We start from the raw sequence: 17,805 nt of genomic DNA, 5'->3' as shown, positions 1-17,805 counted from the left end.
CCCCCAGTGTCAGTAACATACCAACCCGTGTCAGTAACAATCCCCCCAGTGTCAGTAACAATCCCCCCCAGTGTCAGTAATAATCCCCCCAGTGTCAGTAACAATCCCACCCAGCCCAGTGTCAGAAACAATCTCCCCAAGCCCACTGTCAGTAACAATCCCCCCGTGCCAGTAACAACAACCCCCAGTGTCAGTAACAATCCCCCCCAGTGTCAGTAACAATCTCCCCCACTGTCAGTAACAATCCTCCCCCAGTGTCAGGATCAATCGCCCCTCCCCAGCCCAGTGTCACAATCTCCCCCCAGTGTCAGTAACGATCCCCCCCAGTGTCAGGAGCAATCCGTCCCCCAGTGTCAGCAACAATCCCCTCCCAGTGTCAGTAACAATCCCCCCCAGTGTCAGTAAAAATCCCCCCCAGTGTCAGTAACAATCCCCCCCAGTGTCAGTAAAAATCCCCCCCAGTGTCAGTAACAATCCCCCCCAATGTCAGTAACAATCCCTCCCAGTGTCAGTAACAATCCCCCACAGTGTCAGTAACAATCCCCCCCCGTGTCAGTTACAATCCCCCCCCCCCCAGTGCCTGTAACAATCTGTGGTGATTATTCCTTGTTTAGTAAAAGTATTGTGATTGGTTGTTTGTTAACTGCCTTGGGATATATGTTGTAATCTCATTGGCAGTTGATGTCACATGATGTGTGGTGGCCACCTTAAATTCAGTTCTTTTCCAGCTTTGGTTGGGACTGGATGTGGAAAGATGTGCTGCAGATTTTAAAGTTAATAAAGCCTAGCTTTGGAAGGCAAATCTATTCTTTATTTCAATTTATTAACTTTATGTTAGAATGGAGCGAAATCCTCAACCAGAACGATTCAAGGCTGACCCCAATTCTGCTGGAGTGGATGATAAATGGAAACATTGGTATTGTACATTTAAAAACTTTTTGGGCGTGTTGGATCAAGAGTCTCTAAATAAGCTGAATATGCTGATCAACTACATTGCTCCGGATGTATATAAATATATTTTGGACTGTAAAACTTATGAAGTGGCTATTTCTACATTGGAAAAGGTTTTTGTTAAACCAAAGAATGAGCTATTTGCACGTCACCTTCTATCTGCCCGTAGGCAGCAGGTGGGAGAATCTTTGGATACTTATTTACAAGCACTTCGGTGCCTTAGTGTTAACTGTAATTATAAGGCCGTGATGGCTGAAGAATATAAGGAAGAATCGGTACGGGATGCTTTTATTAATGGATTACTGTCTGGATCAATTCGTCAGCGGTTGTTAGAAAATAAGACTTTGGATCTTAAAAGTGCTTTTGAGCAAGCTTCTACATTGGATGTGGCTCAGAGAAGTTCGGATTCTTATGCTCTTTTTAATCGGCCTGCGACTATGGTTTCGGCAGTTTCGGATGAAAAGGAATTATGTGGACTTAATGGGAGTGGTTTACTAGATTCTGAAACAGTTTCTACTTCGGCGGCTGTTGCCTCTAGGATTCAGAAGTGTTATTTTTGTGGGAATATCCGGCACCCTCGTCTGAAGTGTCCTGCTCGGGAGGCTGTGTGTAGTAAATGCGGCAAGAGAGGTCATTATGCACGCGTGTGCAAATCATCAGGTTCAATTACCTCCTCCTCTCCTGGTGTGGGAGGGCCCTCCTTTACCACCTCCTCCTCTGTGACTATTCAGCCTTTAGATAGGGCGTTTATTGCATCAATTTCTGCTGCATTTGCTCATGGCCTAAACAAAGCTATAGTTACGGCTCAAGTTAATGGGTTGGAAGTGAAGGCCCTTATAGATACGGGCAGTACTGAGAGTTTTATAAGTCTTCAGTTTGCGAAGGAGAAGCATTTGAAAATTTCGCCTGTTACGTATCAGGTGTGTATGGCTCAGACGACCCTTACTTCACAAATAGCTGGTTGTTGCTTTGTGAAAATGATTCTTCTAGGTAATACGTATACTGATATACGCCTATCTGTTTTGCCTAATCTCTGTGCGGATATTTTGATTGGACATGATGTGCTTCAGTTACACGAGGGACTAAGCCACCTTTATCTATTTGTGGATTAACCTCTTTATCCATTTCTCCATTATCACTTTTTTCCAATTTGATGCCGGATTGTAAGCCAATTGCTACCAAGTCAAGAAGATATAGTAGTCAGGATAGAGAATTTATTAATTCTGAAGTTCAACGTCTCTTATTGGAAGGAATCATTGAACCTAGTTGTTCGCCTTGGTGAGCACAGGTAGTTGTCACGACTAACAAGAGACACAAGAAACGAATGGTGATAGACTATTCCCAAACTATTAATAGGTATACTCAATTAGATGCGTACCCTTTGCCTAAGATTGATGAGCTTATCAATAAAGTATCTCAGTATAAGGTTTTTAGCACTATTGACTTAAAGAGTGCTTATCATCAGATTCCTATTGTTAAGAAGGATCAACCATATACGGCCTTTGAGGCTGGTGGAAAGCTGTATCAGTTTTGCCGAATACCACTTGGTGTTACTAATGGTGTTGCTTGTTTTCAACGGGCAATGGATGCTTTTATAAGTGATAACTCCCTCTCTGACACCTTTTCATACTTAGATGACATCACAGTGTGTGGCAAATCAAGGGTGGAGCATGATTCTAATTTAAAAAGATTCCTTCAAGCTGCGGAAAAAGTTGATTTAACTTTTAATAAAGAGAAATGTATCTTTTCGACTACTGAGGTAAATCTATTGGGGTATATTATCTCGGGAAACAAGATTAAACCAGATCCAGAATGTCTGTGACCATTGATTGATTTACCTTGTCCTACTAATTCTAAGGCTTTGCAATGAGTTGTTGGACTGTTTTCTTATTATTCTAATTGGATTGCAAATTTTTCACGGAAGATCCGGCCTCTTATTCGGGTTACGACATATCCTCTATCATGGGAGGCCAGGACATGTTTTGAGAATTTTAAAAAGGATATTTTAGGAGCAGTGGTGCATTCTATTGATGAGCAGGTTCCTTTTGTGATTGAGACGGATGTTTCTGATTTTGCAATTGGGGCTACTCTGAACCAAAATAGAAGACCTGTGGCCTTTTTCTCACGTACTTTGAACAATAGTGAAAAAAGACATTCTTCAATAGAGAAAGAGGCATACGCAATAGTAGAAGCATTGCGTAAATGGAGACATTATTTATCGGGGCGACATTTCACGTTGATAACTGATCAAAAATCTGTGTCCTTTATGTTTGATGTTAAACATTTTGGAAAGATCAAAAATGATAAAATAATGAGATGGAGAATTGAGTTGGCATGTTACCATTTTGACATAGTTTATCGTCCGGGGAAGGATAATGTTGCTGCTGATGCACTGTCGAGGGCTTATTGTTCTGTGATTCACGGAGATACGCTTATTAATCTTCACAATGCCTTATGTCATCCTGGGGTTACGAGGATGATACACTTCGTACGCAGTAATAATTTGCCCTTTTCAGTTGAAGACGTCAAGCGGATGACTTCATCATGTTCTATCTGTGCTCAGTGTAAACCGAATTTCTTTAAGCCTCAACGAGCTCATCTTATAAAGGCTACTTCTCCTTTTGAACGTTTGAGCGTCGATTTTAAGGGGCCTCTTCCTTCAACTACTCAAAACCGATATATTTTTACTGTTGTGGATGAGTTTTCAAGGTTCCCTTTTGCTTTTCCTTGTGCAGATGTATCAGCTGCTACAGTTATCAAATGTCTGACTCAACTTTTTGTCATCTTTGGGATGCCTGCGTATATCCATTCGGATCAGGGAAGTTCTTTTATGTCTTCCCAGTTGAAGGAATACCTTCAGAGTCGGGGAATTTCTACTAGTAGAACTACCCCATATAATCCCCAGGGTAATGGACAGTGCGAACGATACAATGGGGTGATCTGGAAGGCAGTTATGTTGGCTTTGACATCCCGGAACCTTAAGAATACACAGTGGGAAATGGTACTGCCTGATGCCCTGCATTCCATTAGATCATTGCTTTCAACGGCTACTAATGTGACCCCCCATGAAAGGCTCTTTAACTATCCGCGGAGATCTACTACGGGATATTCGGTACCTTCATGGCTTACTATGCAGGGACCTGTGCTGCTTCGACGCCATGTTAGATTGTCAAAATATGATCCTTTAGTGGAGGAGGTGGAGCTGTTGGAGGCAAATTCCCAATATGCTCATATTCGATGGGAAAGAAAGTACCGTTTCAATTAAAGACTTGGCTCCTTGTGGTGGCCAGCCCTCTTCTGAGGATATTAACAACAGTCAAGATTTAGATAATATGGATGCTGTTACAGATACTACGAATGTCTCCAATCCGATTGCAGATAATTATACTTCTATTAGTCAGCCCTTGATGGATGTTTATGACCGTCCCAGTTTACCTTCTGATGGGATTTCTAATCCGGAAACCGTTGAAAATCGGGATATGGATAGCCTTCCTGCTGAAGATGCTTTTGTGCCTTCTGGTGTGGGAGGGCAAGGAATTTCACCAAGGTTAAGAAGGTCGACACGAACAAGATATCCAGTCGACCGATTGAAAATGGACTTTTAAATTGATAGTAATGTTTTAAAATTGTTGAAATATTATATTATATTGTTTTAGTTGAGAGATACTTAATACTTATGTGCAATGTTATTATTTGTTGTTGTTCACTTAGTATTGTGTCATGTAAACAGTTTTACTCTTGTGCAGTTTTAGTTGTAAATAATTAATTTTAAATTGTAAAGGTTATTTAGGTTGGAGTATATTTTAAAAGGAGGGGTGAACGTGGTGATTATTCCTTGTTTAGTAAAAGTATTGTGATTGGTTGTTAACTGCCTTGGGATATATGTTGTAATCTCATTGGTAGTTGATGTCACATGATGTGTGGTGGCCACCTTAAATTCAGTTCTTTTCCAGCTTTGGTTGGGACTGGATGTGGAAAGATGTGCTGCAGATTTTAAAGTTAATAAAGCCTAGCTTTGGAAGGCAAATCTATTCTTTATTTCACAATCCCCCCAGTGTCAGTAACCACCCCCCGCCAGTGTCAGTAACAATCCTGCCCAGTGTCAGTAACAATCCCCCCCAGTGTCAGTAACATTCCAACCCAGTGTCAGTAACAATCCCCCCAGTGTCAGTAACAATCCCCCCCAGTGTCAGTAACAATCCGCCCCCAGTGTCAGGATCAATCCCGCCTCCCCAGCCCAGTGTCACAATCTCCCCCCAGTGTCAGTAACAATCCCCCCCAGTGTCAGTAACAATCCATCCCCCAGTGTCGGTAACAATCCCCCCCAGTGTCAGTAACGATCCCCCCCAGTGTCAGTAACAATCACCCCATGTCAGTAACAATCCCCCCCAGTGTCAGTAAAAATCCCCCCCAGTGTCAGTAACAATCCCCCCCAGTGTCAGTAACAATCCCTCCCAGTGTCAGTGACAATTCCCCCCAGTGTCAGTAACAATCCCCCCCGTGTCAGTAACAATCCCCCCCCAGTGTCAGGAACAATCCCCCCCAGTGTCATGTAACAATCCCCCCCAGTGTCAGTAACAATCCCGCCCAGAGTCAGTAACAATCCCCCTCAGTGTCAGTAACAATCCCCCCCATGTCAGTAACAATCCCCCAATGTCAGTAACAATCCCCCCCCAGTGTCAGCAACAATCCCCTCCAGTGTCAGTAACAATCCCCCCCAGTGTCAGTAACAATCCCCCCATGTCAGTAACAATACCCCCAGTTTCAGTAACAATCCCCCCCGTGTCAGTAACAATCCCCCCCAGTGTCTGTAACAATCCCACCCAGTGTCAGTAACAATCCCCCCCAGTTTCAGTAACAATCCCCCCTAGTGTCAGTAACAATCCCCCCCAGTGTCAGTAACAATCCCCCCAGTGTCAGTAACAATCCCCCCCAGTGTCAGTAACAATCACCCCCAGTGTCAGTAACAATCCCCCCAGTGTCAGTAAAAATCCCCCCGTGTCAGTAACAACCCCCCCCAGTGTCAGTAACCTTCCCCCCCAAGTGTCAGTAACAATCCCGCCCACTGTCAGTGACAATCCCCCCCAGTGTCAGTAACATTCCAACCCAGTGTCAGTAACAATCCCCCCAGTGTCAGTAACAATCCCCCCCAGTGTCAGTAACAACCCTCCCCGTGTCAGTAACAATCCCACCGCAGTGTCAGTAACAATCTCCCCCAGTATCAGTAACAATCTCCCCCAGTGTCAGTAACAATCCCCCCGTGTCAGTAACAATCCCCCCCAGTGTCAGTAGCAATCCCCCCAGTGTCAGTAACAATCCCCCCTTGTCAGTAACTATACCCCCAGCGTCAGTAACAATCCCCCCGTGTCAGTAACAATCCTCCTCAGTGGCAGTAACAATCCCACCCAGTGTCAGTAACAATCCCCCCCAGTGTCAGTAACAATCCCCCCCAGTGTCAGTAATAATCCCCCCAGTGCCAGTAACAATCCCACCCAGCCCAGTGTCAGAAACAATCTCCCCAAGCCCACTGTCAGTAACAATCCCCCCGTGTCAGTAACAACAACCCCCAGTGTCAGTAACAATCCTCCCCAGTGTCAGTAACAATCTCCCCCACTGTCAGTAACAATCCGCCCCCAGTGTCAGGATCAATCGCCCCTCCCCAGCCCAGTGTCACTATCTCTCCCCAGTGTCAGTAACGATCCCCCCCAGTGTCAGTAACAATCCGTCCCCCAGTGTCAGCAACAATCCCCTCCCAGTGTCAGTAACAATCCCCCCCAGTGTCAGTAAAAATCCCCCCCAGTGTCAGTTACAATCCCCCCCAATGTCAGTAACAATCCCTCCCAGTGTCAGTAGCAATCCCCCACAGTGTCAGTAACAATCCCCCCCGTGTCAGTTACAATCCCCCCCCCCAGTGTCTGTAACAATCTGTGGTGATTATTCCTTGTTTAGTAAAAGTATTGTGATTGGTTGTTTGTTAACTGCCTTGGGATATATGTTGTAATCTCATTGGCAGTTGATGTCACATGATGTGTGGTGGCCACCTTAAATTCAGTTCTTTTCCAGCTTTGGTTGGGACTGGATGTGGAAAGATGTGCTGCAGATTTTAAAGTTAATAAAGCCTAGCTTTGGAAGGCAAATCTATTCTTTATTTCAATTTATTAACTTTATGTTAGAATGGAGCGAAATCTTCAACCAGAACGATTCAAGGCTGACCCCAATTCTGCTGGAGTGGATGATAAATGGAAACATTGGTATTGTACATTTAAAAACTTTTTGGGCGTGTTGGATCAAGAGTCTCTAAATAAGCTGAATATGCTGATCAACTACATTGCTCCGGATGTATATAAATATATTTTGGACTGTAAAACTTATGAAGTGGCTATTTCTACATTGGAAAAGGTTTTTGTTAAACCAAAGAATGAGCTATTTGCACGTCACCTTCTATCTGCCCGTAGGCAGCAGGTGGGAGAATCTTTGGATACTTATTTACAAGCACTTCGGTGCCTTAGTGTTAACTGTAATTATAAGGCCGTGACGGCTGAAGAATATAAGGAAGAATCGGTACGGGATGCTTTTATTAATGGATTACTGTCTGGATCAATTCGTCAGCGGTTGTTAGAAAATAAGACTTTGGATCTTAAAAGTGCTTTTGAGCAAGCTTCTACATTGGATGTGGCTCAGAGAAGTTCAGATTCTTATGCTCTTTTTAATCGGCCTGCGACTATGGTTTCGGCAGTTTCGGATGAAAAGGAATTATGTGGACTTAATGGGAGTGGTTTACTAGATTCTGAAACAGTTTCTACTTCGGTGGCTGTTGCCTCTAGGATTCAGAAGTGTTATTTTTGTGGGAATATCCGGCACCCTCGTCTGAAGTGTCCTGCTCGGGAGGCTGTGTGTAGTAAATGCGGCAAGAGAGGTCATTATGCACGCGTGTGCAAATCATCAGGTTCAATTACCTCCTCCTCTCCTGGTGTGGGAGGGCCCTCCTCTACCACCTCCTCCTCTGTGACTATTCAGCCTTTAGATAGGGCGTTTATTGCATCAATTTCTGCTGCATTTGCTCATGGCCTAAACAAAGCTATAGTTACGGCTCAAGTTAATGGGTTGGAAGTGAAGGCCCTTATAGATACGGGCAGTACTGAGAGTTTTATAAGTCTTCAGTTTGCGAAGGAGAAGCATTTGAAAATTTCGCCTGTTACGTATCAGGTGTGTATGGCTCAGACGACCCTTACTTCACAAATAGCTGGTTGTTGCTTTGTGAAAATGATTCTTCTAGGTAATACGTATACTGATATACGCCTATCTGTTTTGCCTAATCTCTGTGCGGATATTTTGATTGGACATGATGTGCTTCAGTTACACGAGGGACTAAGCCACCTTTATCTATTTGTGGATTAACCTCTTTATCCATTTCTCCATTATCACTTTTTTCCAATTTGATGCCGGATTGTAAGCCAATTGCTACCAAGTCAAGAAGATATAGTAGTCAGGATAGAGAATTTATTAATTCTGAAGTTCAACGTCTCTTATTGGAAGGAATCATTGAACCTAGTTGTTCGCCTTGGTGAGCACAGGTAGTTGTCACGACTAACAAGAGACACAAGAAACGAATGGTGATAGACTATTCCCAAACTATTAATAGGTATACTCAATTAGATGCGTACCCTTTGCCTAAGATTGATGAGCTTATCAATAAAGTATCTCAGTATAAGGTTTTTAGCACTATTGACTTAAAGAGTGCTTATCATCAGATTCCTATTGTTAAGAAGGATCAACCATATACGGCCTTTGAGGCTGGTGGAAAGCTGTATCAGTTTTGCCGAATACCATTTGGTGTTACTAATGGTGTTGCTTGTTTTCAACGGGCAATGGATGCTTTTATAAGTGATAACTCCCTCTCTGACACCTTTTCATACTTAGATGACATCACAGTGTGTGGCAAATCAAGGGTGGAGCATGATTCTAATTTAAAAAGATTCCTTCAAGCTGCGGAAAAAGTTGATTTAACTTTTAATAAAGAGAAATGTATCTTTTCGACTACTGAGGTAAATCTATTGGGGTATATTATCTCGGGAAACAAGATTAAACCAGATCCAGAACGTCTGTGACCATTGATTGATTTACCTTGTCCTACTAATTCTAAGGCTTTGCAATGAGTTGTTGGACTGTTTTCTTATTATTCTAATTGGATTGCAAATTTTTCACGGAAGATCCGGCCTCTTATTCGGGTTACGACATATCCTCTATCATGGGAGGCCAGGACATGTTTTGAGAATTTTTAAAAGGATATTTTAGGAGCAGTGGTGCATTCTATTGATGAGCAGGTTCCTTTTGTGATTGAGACGGATGCTTCTGATTTGCAATTGGGGCTACTCTGAACCAAAATAGAAGACCTGTGGCCTTTTTCTCACGTACTTTGAACAATAGTGAAAAAAGACATTCTTCAATAGAGAAAGAGGCATACGCAATAGTAGAAGCATTGCGTAAATGGAGACATTATTTATCGGGGCGACATTTCACGTTGGTAACTGATCAAAAATCTGTGTCCTTTATGTTTGATGTTAAACATTTTGGAAAGATCAAAAATGATAAAATAATGAGATGGAGAATTGAGTTGGCATGTTACCATTTTGACATAGTTTATCGTCCGGGGAAGGATAATGTTGCTGCTGATGCACTGTCGAGGGCTTATTGTTCTGTGATTCACGGAGATACGCTTATTAATCTTCACAATGCCTTATGTCATCCTGGGGTTACGAGGATGATACACTTCGTACGCAGTAATAATTTGCCCTTTTCAGTTGAAGACGTCAAGCGGATGACTTCATCATGTTCTATCTGTGCTCAGTGTAAACCGAATTTCTTTAAGCCTCAACGAGCTCATCCTATAGAGGCTACTTCTCCTTTTGAACGTTTGAGCGTCGATTTTAAGGGGCCTCTTCCTTCAACTACTCAAAACCGATATATTTTTACTGTTGTGGATGAGTTTTCAAGGTTCCCTTTTGCTTTTCCTTGTGCAGATGTATCAGCTGCTACAGTTATCAAATGTCTGACTCAACTTTTTGTCATCTTTGGGATGCCTGCGTATATCCATTCGGATCAGGGAAGTTCTTTTATGTCTTCCCAGTTGAAGGAATACCTTCAGAGTCGGGGAATTTCTACTAGTAGAACTACCCCATATAATCCCCAGGGTAATGGACAGTGCGAACGATACAATGGGGTGATCTGGAAGGCAGTTATGTTGGCTTTGACATCCCGGAACCTTAAGAATACACAGTGGGAAATGGTACTGCCTGATGCCCTGCATTCCATTAGATCATTGCTTTCAACGGCTACTAATGTGACCCCCCATGAAAGGCTCTTTAACTATCCGCGGAGATCTACTACGGGATATTCGGTACCTTCATGGCTTACTATGCAGGGACCTGTGCTGCTTCGACGCCATGTTAGATTGTCAAAATATGATCCTTTAGTGGAGGAGGTGGAGCTGTTGGAGGCAAATTCCCAATATGCTCATATTCGATGGGAAAGAAAGTACCGTTTCAATTAAAGACTTGGCTCCTTGTGGTGGCCAGCCCTCTTCTGAGGATATTAACAACAGTCAAGATTTAGATAATATGGATGCTGTTACAGATACTACGAATGTCTCCAATCCGATTGCAGATAATTATACTTCTATTAGTCAGCCCTTGATGGATGTTTATGACCGTCCCAGTTTACCTTCTGATGGGATTTCTAATCCGGAAACCGTTGAAAATCGGGATATGGATAGCCTTCCTGCTGAAGATGCTTTTGTGCCTTCTGGTGTGGGAGGGCAAGGAATTTCACCAAGGTTAAGAAGGTCGACACGAACAAGATATCCAGTCGACCGATTGAAAATGGACTTTTAAATTGATAGTAATGTTTTAAAATTGTTGAAATATTATATTATATTGTTTTAGTTGAGAGATACTTAATACTTATGTGCAATGTTATTATTTGTTGTTGTTCACTTAGTATTGTGTCATGTAAACAGTTTTACTCTTGTGCAGTTTTAGTTGTAAATAATTAATTTTAAATTGTAAAGGTTATTTAGGTTGGAGTATATTTTAAAAGGAGGGGTGAACGTGGTGATTATTCCTTGTTTAGTAAAAGTATTGTGATTGGTTGTTTGTTAACTGCCTTGGGATATATGTTGTAATCTCATTGGTAGTTGATGTCACATGATGTGTGGTGGCCACCTTAAATTCAGTTCTTTTCCAGCTTTGGTTGGGACTGGATGTGGAAAGATGTGCTGCAGATTTTAAAGTTAATAAAGCCTAGCTTTGGAAGGCAAATCTATTCTTTATTTCACAATCCCCCCAGTGTCAGTAACCATCCCCCCCCAAGTGTCAGTAACAATCCTGCCCAGTGTCAGTAACAATCCCCCCCAGTGTCAGTAACATTCCAACCCAGTGTCAGTAACAATCCCCCCAGTGTCAGTAACAATCCCCCCCAGTGTCAGTAACAAACCCACCCAGCCCAGTGTCAGAAACAATCCACCCGTGTCAGTAACAACAACCCCCAGTGTCAGTAACAATCTCCCCCAGTGTCAGTAACAATCTCCCCCATTGTCAGTAACAATCCGCCCCCAGTGTCAGGATCAATCCCGCCTCCCCAGCCCAGTGTCACAATCTCCCCCCAGTGTCAGTAACAATCCCCCCCAGTGTCAGTAACAATCCGTCCCCCAGTGTCGGTAACAATCCCCCCCAGTGTCAGTAACAATCCCCCCCAGTGTCAGTAACAATCCCCCCCAGTGTCAGTAACAATCACCCCATGTCAGTAACAATCCACCCAGTGTCAGTAAAAATCCCCCCCAGTGTCAGTAACAATCCCCCCCAGTGTCAGTAACAATCCCTCCCAGTGTCAGTGACAATTCCCGCCAGTGTCAGTAACAATCCCCCCGTGTCAGTAACAATCCCCCCACAGTGTCAGTAACAATCCCCCCATGTCAGTAACAATACCCCCAGTTTCAGTAACAATCCCCCCCAGTGTCAGTAACAATCCCCCCCAGTGTCTGTAACAATCCCACCCAGTGTCAGTAACAATCCCCCCCAGTTTCAGTAACAATCCCCCCCAGTGTCAGTAACAATCCCCCCCAGTGTCAGTAACAATCCCCCCCAGTGTCAGTAACAATCCCCCCCAGTGTCAGTAACAATCCCCCCCAGTGTCAGTAACAATCCCCCCAGTGTCAGTAAAAAATCCCCCCGTGTCAGTAACAACCCGCCCCCAGTGTCAGTAACAATCCCTCCCAGTGTCAGTAACCTTCCCCCCCAAGTGTCAGTAACAATCCCGCCCACTGTCAGTAACAATCCCCCCCAGTGTCAGTAACAATCCCCCCGTGTCAGTAACAATCCGCCCCAGTGTCAGTAACAATCCCCCCAGTGTCGGTAACAATCCCCCCCTTGTCAGTAACTATACCCCCAGCATCAGTAACAATCCCCCCGTGTCAGTAACAATCCTCCTCAGTGGCAGTAACAATCCCAACCAGTGACAGTAACAATCCCCCCCAGTGTCAGTAATAACCGCCCAGTGTCAGTAACAATCCCACCCAGCCCAGTGTCAGAAACAATCTCCCCAAGCCCACTGTCAGCAACAATCCCCCCCAGTGTCAGTAACAATCCCCCCCAGTGTCAGCAACATTCCAACCCAATGTCAGTAACAATCCCCACAGTGTCAGTAACAACCCCCCCAGTGTCAGTAACAACCCTCCCCGTGTCAGTAACAATCCCACCGCAGTGTCAGTAACAATCTCCCCCAGTATCAGTAACAATCTCCCCCAGTGTCAGTAACAATCCCCCCGTGTCAGTAACAATCCCCCCCAGTGTCAGTAACAATCCCCCCGTGGCAGTAACAATCCCCCCAGTGTCAGTAACAATCCCCCCCTTGTCAGTAACTATAGCCCCAGCGTCAGTAACAATCCCCCCATGTCAGTAACAATCCTCCTCAGTGGCAGTAACAATCCCACCCAGTGTCAGTAACAATCCCCCCCAGTGTCAGTAACAATCCCGCCCAGTGTCAGTAACAATCCCCCCAGTGTCAGTTAGAATCCGCCCCAGTGTCAGTTAGAATCCGCCCCAGTGTCAGTAACAATCCCCCCAGTGTCAGTAACAATCCCACCCAGCCCACTGTCAGAAACAATCTCCCCAAGCCCACTGTCAGTAACAATCCCCCGTGTCAGTAACAACAACCTCCAGTGTCAGTAACAATCCCCCCTCCCCAGCACAGTGTCACAATCTCCCCCCAGTGTCAGTAACGATCCCCCCCAGTGTCAGTAACAATCCGTCCCCCAGTGTCAGTAACAATCCCCCCCAGTGTCAGTTATGATCCCCCCCAGTGTCAGTAAAAATCACCCCATGTCAGTAACTATCCCCCCCGGTGTCAGTAAAAATCCCCCCCAGTGTCAGTAACAATCCCCCCCAGTGTCAGTAACAATCCCTCCCAGTGTCAGTGACAATTCCCCCCAGTGTCAGTAACAATCCCCCCCCTGTGTCAGTAACAATCCCCCCCAGTGTCAGGAACAATCCCCCCCAGTGTCAGTAACATTCCCCCCCAGTGTCAGTAACAATCCCGCCCAGTGTCAGTAACAATCCCCCCATGTCAGTAACAATCCCCCCACGTCAGTAACAATCCCCCCCACTGTCAGTAACAATCCCCCCAGTGTCAGTAACAATCCCCCCCAGTGTCAGTAACAATCCCCCCATGTCAGTAACTATCCCCCCCCGGTGTCAGTAAAAATCCCCCCCAGTGTCAGTAACAATCCCCCCCAGTGTCAGTAACAATCCCTCCCAGTGTCAGTGACAATTCCCCCCAGTGTCAGTAACAATCCCCCCCCTGTGTCAGTAACAATCCCCCCCAGTGTCAGGAACAATCCCCCCCAGTGTCAGTAACATTCCCCCCCAGTGTCAGTAACAATCCCGCCCAGTGTCAGTAACAATCCCCCCATGTCAGTAACAATCCCCCCACGTCAGTAACAATCCCCCCCACTGTCAGTAACAATCCCCCCCAGTGTCAGTAACAATCCCCCCCAGTGTCAGTAACAATCCCCCCATGTCAGTAACAATCCCCCCAGTTTCAGTAACAATCGCCCCGTGTCAGTAACAATCCCGCCCCAGTGTCAGTAACAATCCCCCAGTGTCAGTAACAATCCCTCCCAGTGTCAGTAATCATCCCCCCAAGTGTCAGTAACAATCCCGCCCACTGTCAGTAACAATCCCCCCAGTGTCAGTAACATTCCAACCCAGTGTCAGTAACAATCCCCGCAGTGTCAGTTACAATCCCCCCCAGTGTCAGTAACAATCCCCCCAGTGTCAGTAACAATTGCACCCAGCCCAGTGTCAGAAACAAACTCCCCAAGCCCACTGTCAGTAACAATCCCCCTGTGTCAGTAACAATCCCCCCCAGTGTCAGTAACAATCCCCCCCAGCGTCAGTAACAACCCTCCCCGTGTCAGTAACAATCCCACCGCAGTTGCAGTAACTATCTCCCCCAGCATCAGTAACAATCTCCCCCAGTGTCAGTAACAATCCCCCCGTGTCAGTAACAATCCTCCCCAGTGTCAGTAACAATCCCCCCGTGTCAGTAATTATCCCCCCCCGTGTCAGTAACTATACCCCCAGCATCAGTAACAATCCCCCCGTGTCAGTAACAATCCTCCTCAGTGGCAGTAACAATCCCACCCAGTGTCAGTAACAATCCCGCCCAGTGTCGGTAACAATCCCCCCAGTGTCAGTAACAATCCCCCCCAGTGTCAGTAACAATCCCCCCTAGTGTCAGTAACAATCCCCCCCGTGTCAGTAACAATCCCCCCCAGTGGCAGTAACAATCCCACCGCAGTGTCAGTAACAATCTCCCCCAGTATCAGTAACAATCTCCCCCAGTGTCAGTAACAATCCCCCCATGTCAGTAACAATCCCCCCCAGTGTCAGTAACAATCCCCCCAGTGTCAGTAACAATCCCCCCCTTGTCAGTAACTATACCCCCAGCGTCAGTAACAATCCCCCCGTGTCAGTAACAATCCTCCTCAGTGGCAGTAACAATCCCACCCAGTGTCAGTAACAATCCCCCCCAGTGTCAGTAACAATCCCCCCCAGTGTCAGTAATAATCCCCCCAGTGTCAGTGACAATCCCACCCAGCCCAGTGTCAGAAACAATCTCCCCAAGCCCACTGTTAGTAACAATCACCCCGTGTCAGTAACAACAACCCCCAGTGTCAGTAACAATCCCCCCCAGTGTCAGTAACAATCTCCCCCACTGTCAGTAACAATCCGACCCCAGTGTCAGGATCAATCGCCCCTCCCCAGCCCAGTGTCACAATCTCCCCCCAGTGTCAGTAACGATCCCCCCCAATGTCAGTAACAATCCGTCCCCCAGTGTCAGCAACAATCCCCTCCCAGTGTCAGTAACAATCCCCCCCAGTGTCAGTAAAAATCCCCCCCAGTGTCAGTTACAATCCCCCCCATGTCAGTAACAATCCCTCCCAGTGTCAGTAGCAATCCCCCACAGTGTCAGTAACAATCCCCCCCGTGTCAGTTACAATCCCCCACCCCCCCCCAGTGTCTGTAACAATCTGTGGTGATTATTCCTTGTTTAGTAAAAGTATTGTGATTGATTGTTTGTTAACTGCCTTGGGATATATGTTGTAATCTCATTGGCAGTTGATGTCACATGATGTGTGGTGGCCACCTTAAATTCAGTTCTTTTCCAGCTTTGGTTGGGACTGGATGTGGAAAGATGTGCTGCAGATTTTAAAGTTAATAAAGCCTAGCTTTGGAAGGCAAATCTATTCTTTATTTCAATTTATTAACTTTATGTTAGGATGGAGCGAAATCTTCAACCAGAACGATTCAAGGCTGACCCCAATTCTGCTGGAGTGGATGATAAATGGAAACATTGGTATTGTACATTTAAAAACTTTTTGGGCGTGTTGGATCAAGAGTCTCTAAATAAGCTGAATATGCTGATCAACTACATTGCTCCGGATGTATATAAATATATTTTGGACTGTAAAACTTATGAAGTGGCTATTTCTACATTGGAAAAGGTTTTTGTTAAACCAAAGAATGAGGTATTTGCACGTCACCTTCTATCTGCCCGTAGGCAGCAGGTGGGAGAATCTTTGGATACTTATTTACAAGCACTTCGGTGCCTTAGTGTTAACTGTAATTATAAGGCCGTGACGGCTGAAGAATATAAGGAAGAATCGGTACGGGATGCTTTTATTAATGGATTACTGTCTGGATCAATTCGTCAGCGGTTGTTAGAAAATAAGACTTTGGATCTTAAAAGTGCTTTTGAGCAAGCTTCTACATTGGATGTGGCTCAGAGAAGTTCGGATTCTTATGCTCTTTTTAATCGGCCTGCGACTATGGTTTCGGCAGTTTCGGATGAAAAGGAATTATGTGGACTTAATGGGAGTGGTTTACTAGATTCTGAAACAGTTTCTACTTCGGCGGCTGTTGCCTCTAGGATTCAGAAGTGTTGTTTTTGTGGGAATATCCGGCACCCTCGTCTGAAGTGTCCTGCTCGGGAGGCTGTGTGTAGTAAATGCGGCAAGAGAGGTCATTATGCACGCGTGTGCAAATCATCAGGTTCAATTACCTCCTCCTCTCCTGGTGTGGGAGGGCCCTCCTCTACCACCTCCTCCTCTGTGACTATTCAGCCTTTAGATAGGGCGTTTATTGCATCAATTTCTGCTGCATTTGCTCATGGCCTAAACAAAGCTATAGTTACGGCTCAAGTTAATGGGTTGGAAGTGAAGGCCCTTATAGATACGGGCAGTACTGAGAGTTTTATAAGTCTTCAGTTTGCGAAGGAGAAGCATTTGAAAATTTCGCCTGTTACGTATCAGGTGTGTATGGCTCAGACGACCCTTACTTCACAAATAGCTGGTTGTTGCTTTGTGAAAATGATTCTTCTAGGTAATACGTATACTGATATACGCCTATCTGTTTTGCCTAATCTCTGTGCGGATATTTTGATTGGACATGGTGTGCTTCAGTTACACGAGGGACTAAGCCACCTTTATCTATTTGTGGATTAACCTCTTTATCCATTTCTCCATTATCACTTTTTTCCAATTTGATGCCGGATTGTAAGCCAATTGCTACCAAGTCAAGAAGATATAGTAGTCAGGATAGAGAATTTATTAATTCTGAAGTTCAACATCTCTTATTGGAAGGAATCATTGAACCTAGTTGTTCGCCTTGGTGAGCACAGGTAGTTGTCACGACTAACAAGAGACACAAGAAACGAATGGTGATAGACTATTCCCAAACTATTAATAGGTATACTCAATTAGATGCGTACCCTTTGCCTAAGATTGATGAGCTTATCAATAAAGTATCTCAGTATAAGGTTTTTAGCACTATTGACTTAAAGAGTGCTTATCATCAGATTCCTATTGTTAAGAAGGATCAACCATATACGGCCTTTGAGGCTGGTGGAAAGCTGTATCAGTTTTGCCGAATACCATTTGGTGTTACTAATGGTGTTGCTTGTTTTCAACGGGCAATGGATGCTTTTATAAGTGATAACTCCCTCTCTGACACCTTTTCATACTTAGATGACATCACAGTGTGTGGCAAATCAAGGGTGGAGCATGATTCTAATTTAAAAAGATTCCTTCAAGCTGCGGAAAAAGTTGATTTAACTTTTAATAAAGAGAAATGTATCTTTTCGACTACTGAGGTAAATCTATTGGGGTATATTATCTCGGGAAACAAGATTAAACCAGATCCAGAACGTCTGTGACCATTGATTGATTTACCTTGTCCTACTAATTCTAAGGCTTTGCAATGAGTTGTTGGACTGTTTTCTTATTATTCTAATTGGATT

The sequence above is a fragment of the Somniosus microcephalus genome, chromosome 9 (assembly GCF_052327205.1).
Source record: "Somniosus microcephalus isolate GS21.2 chromosome 9, FLI_Smic_1.0, whole genome shotgun sequence".
Taxonomy (NCBI): Eukaryota; Metazoa; Chordata; class Chondrichthyes; order Squaliformes; family Somniosidae; genus Somniosus; species Somniosus microcephalus.
This window is presented reverse-complemented; position numbering follows the sequence as displayed.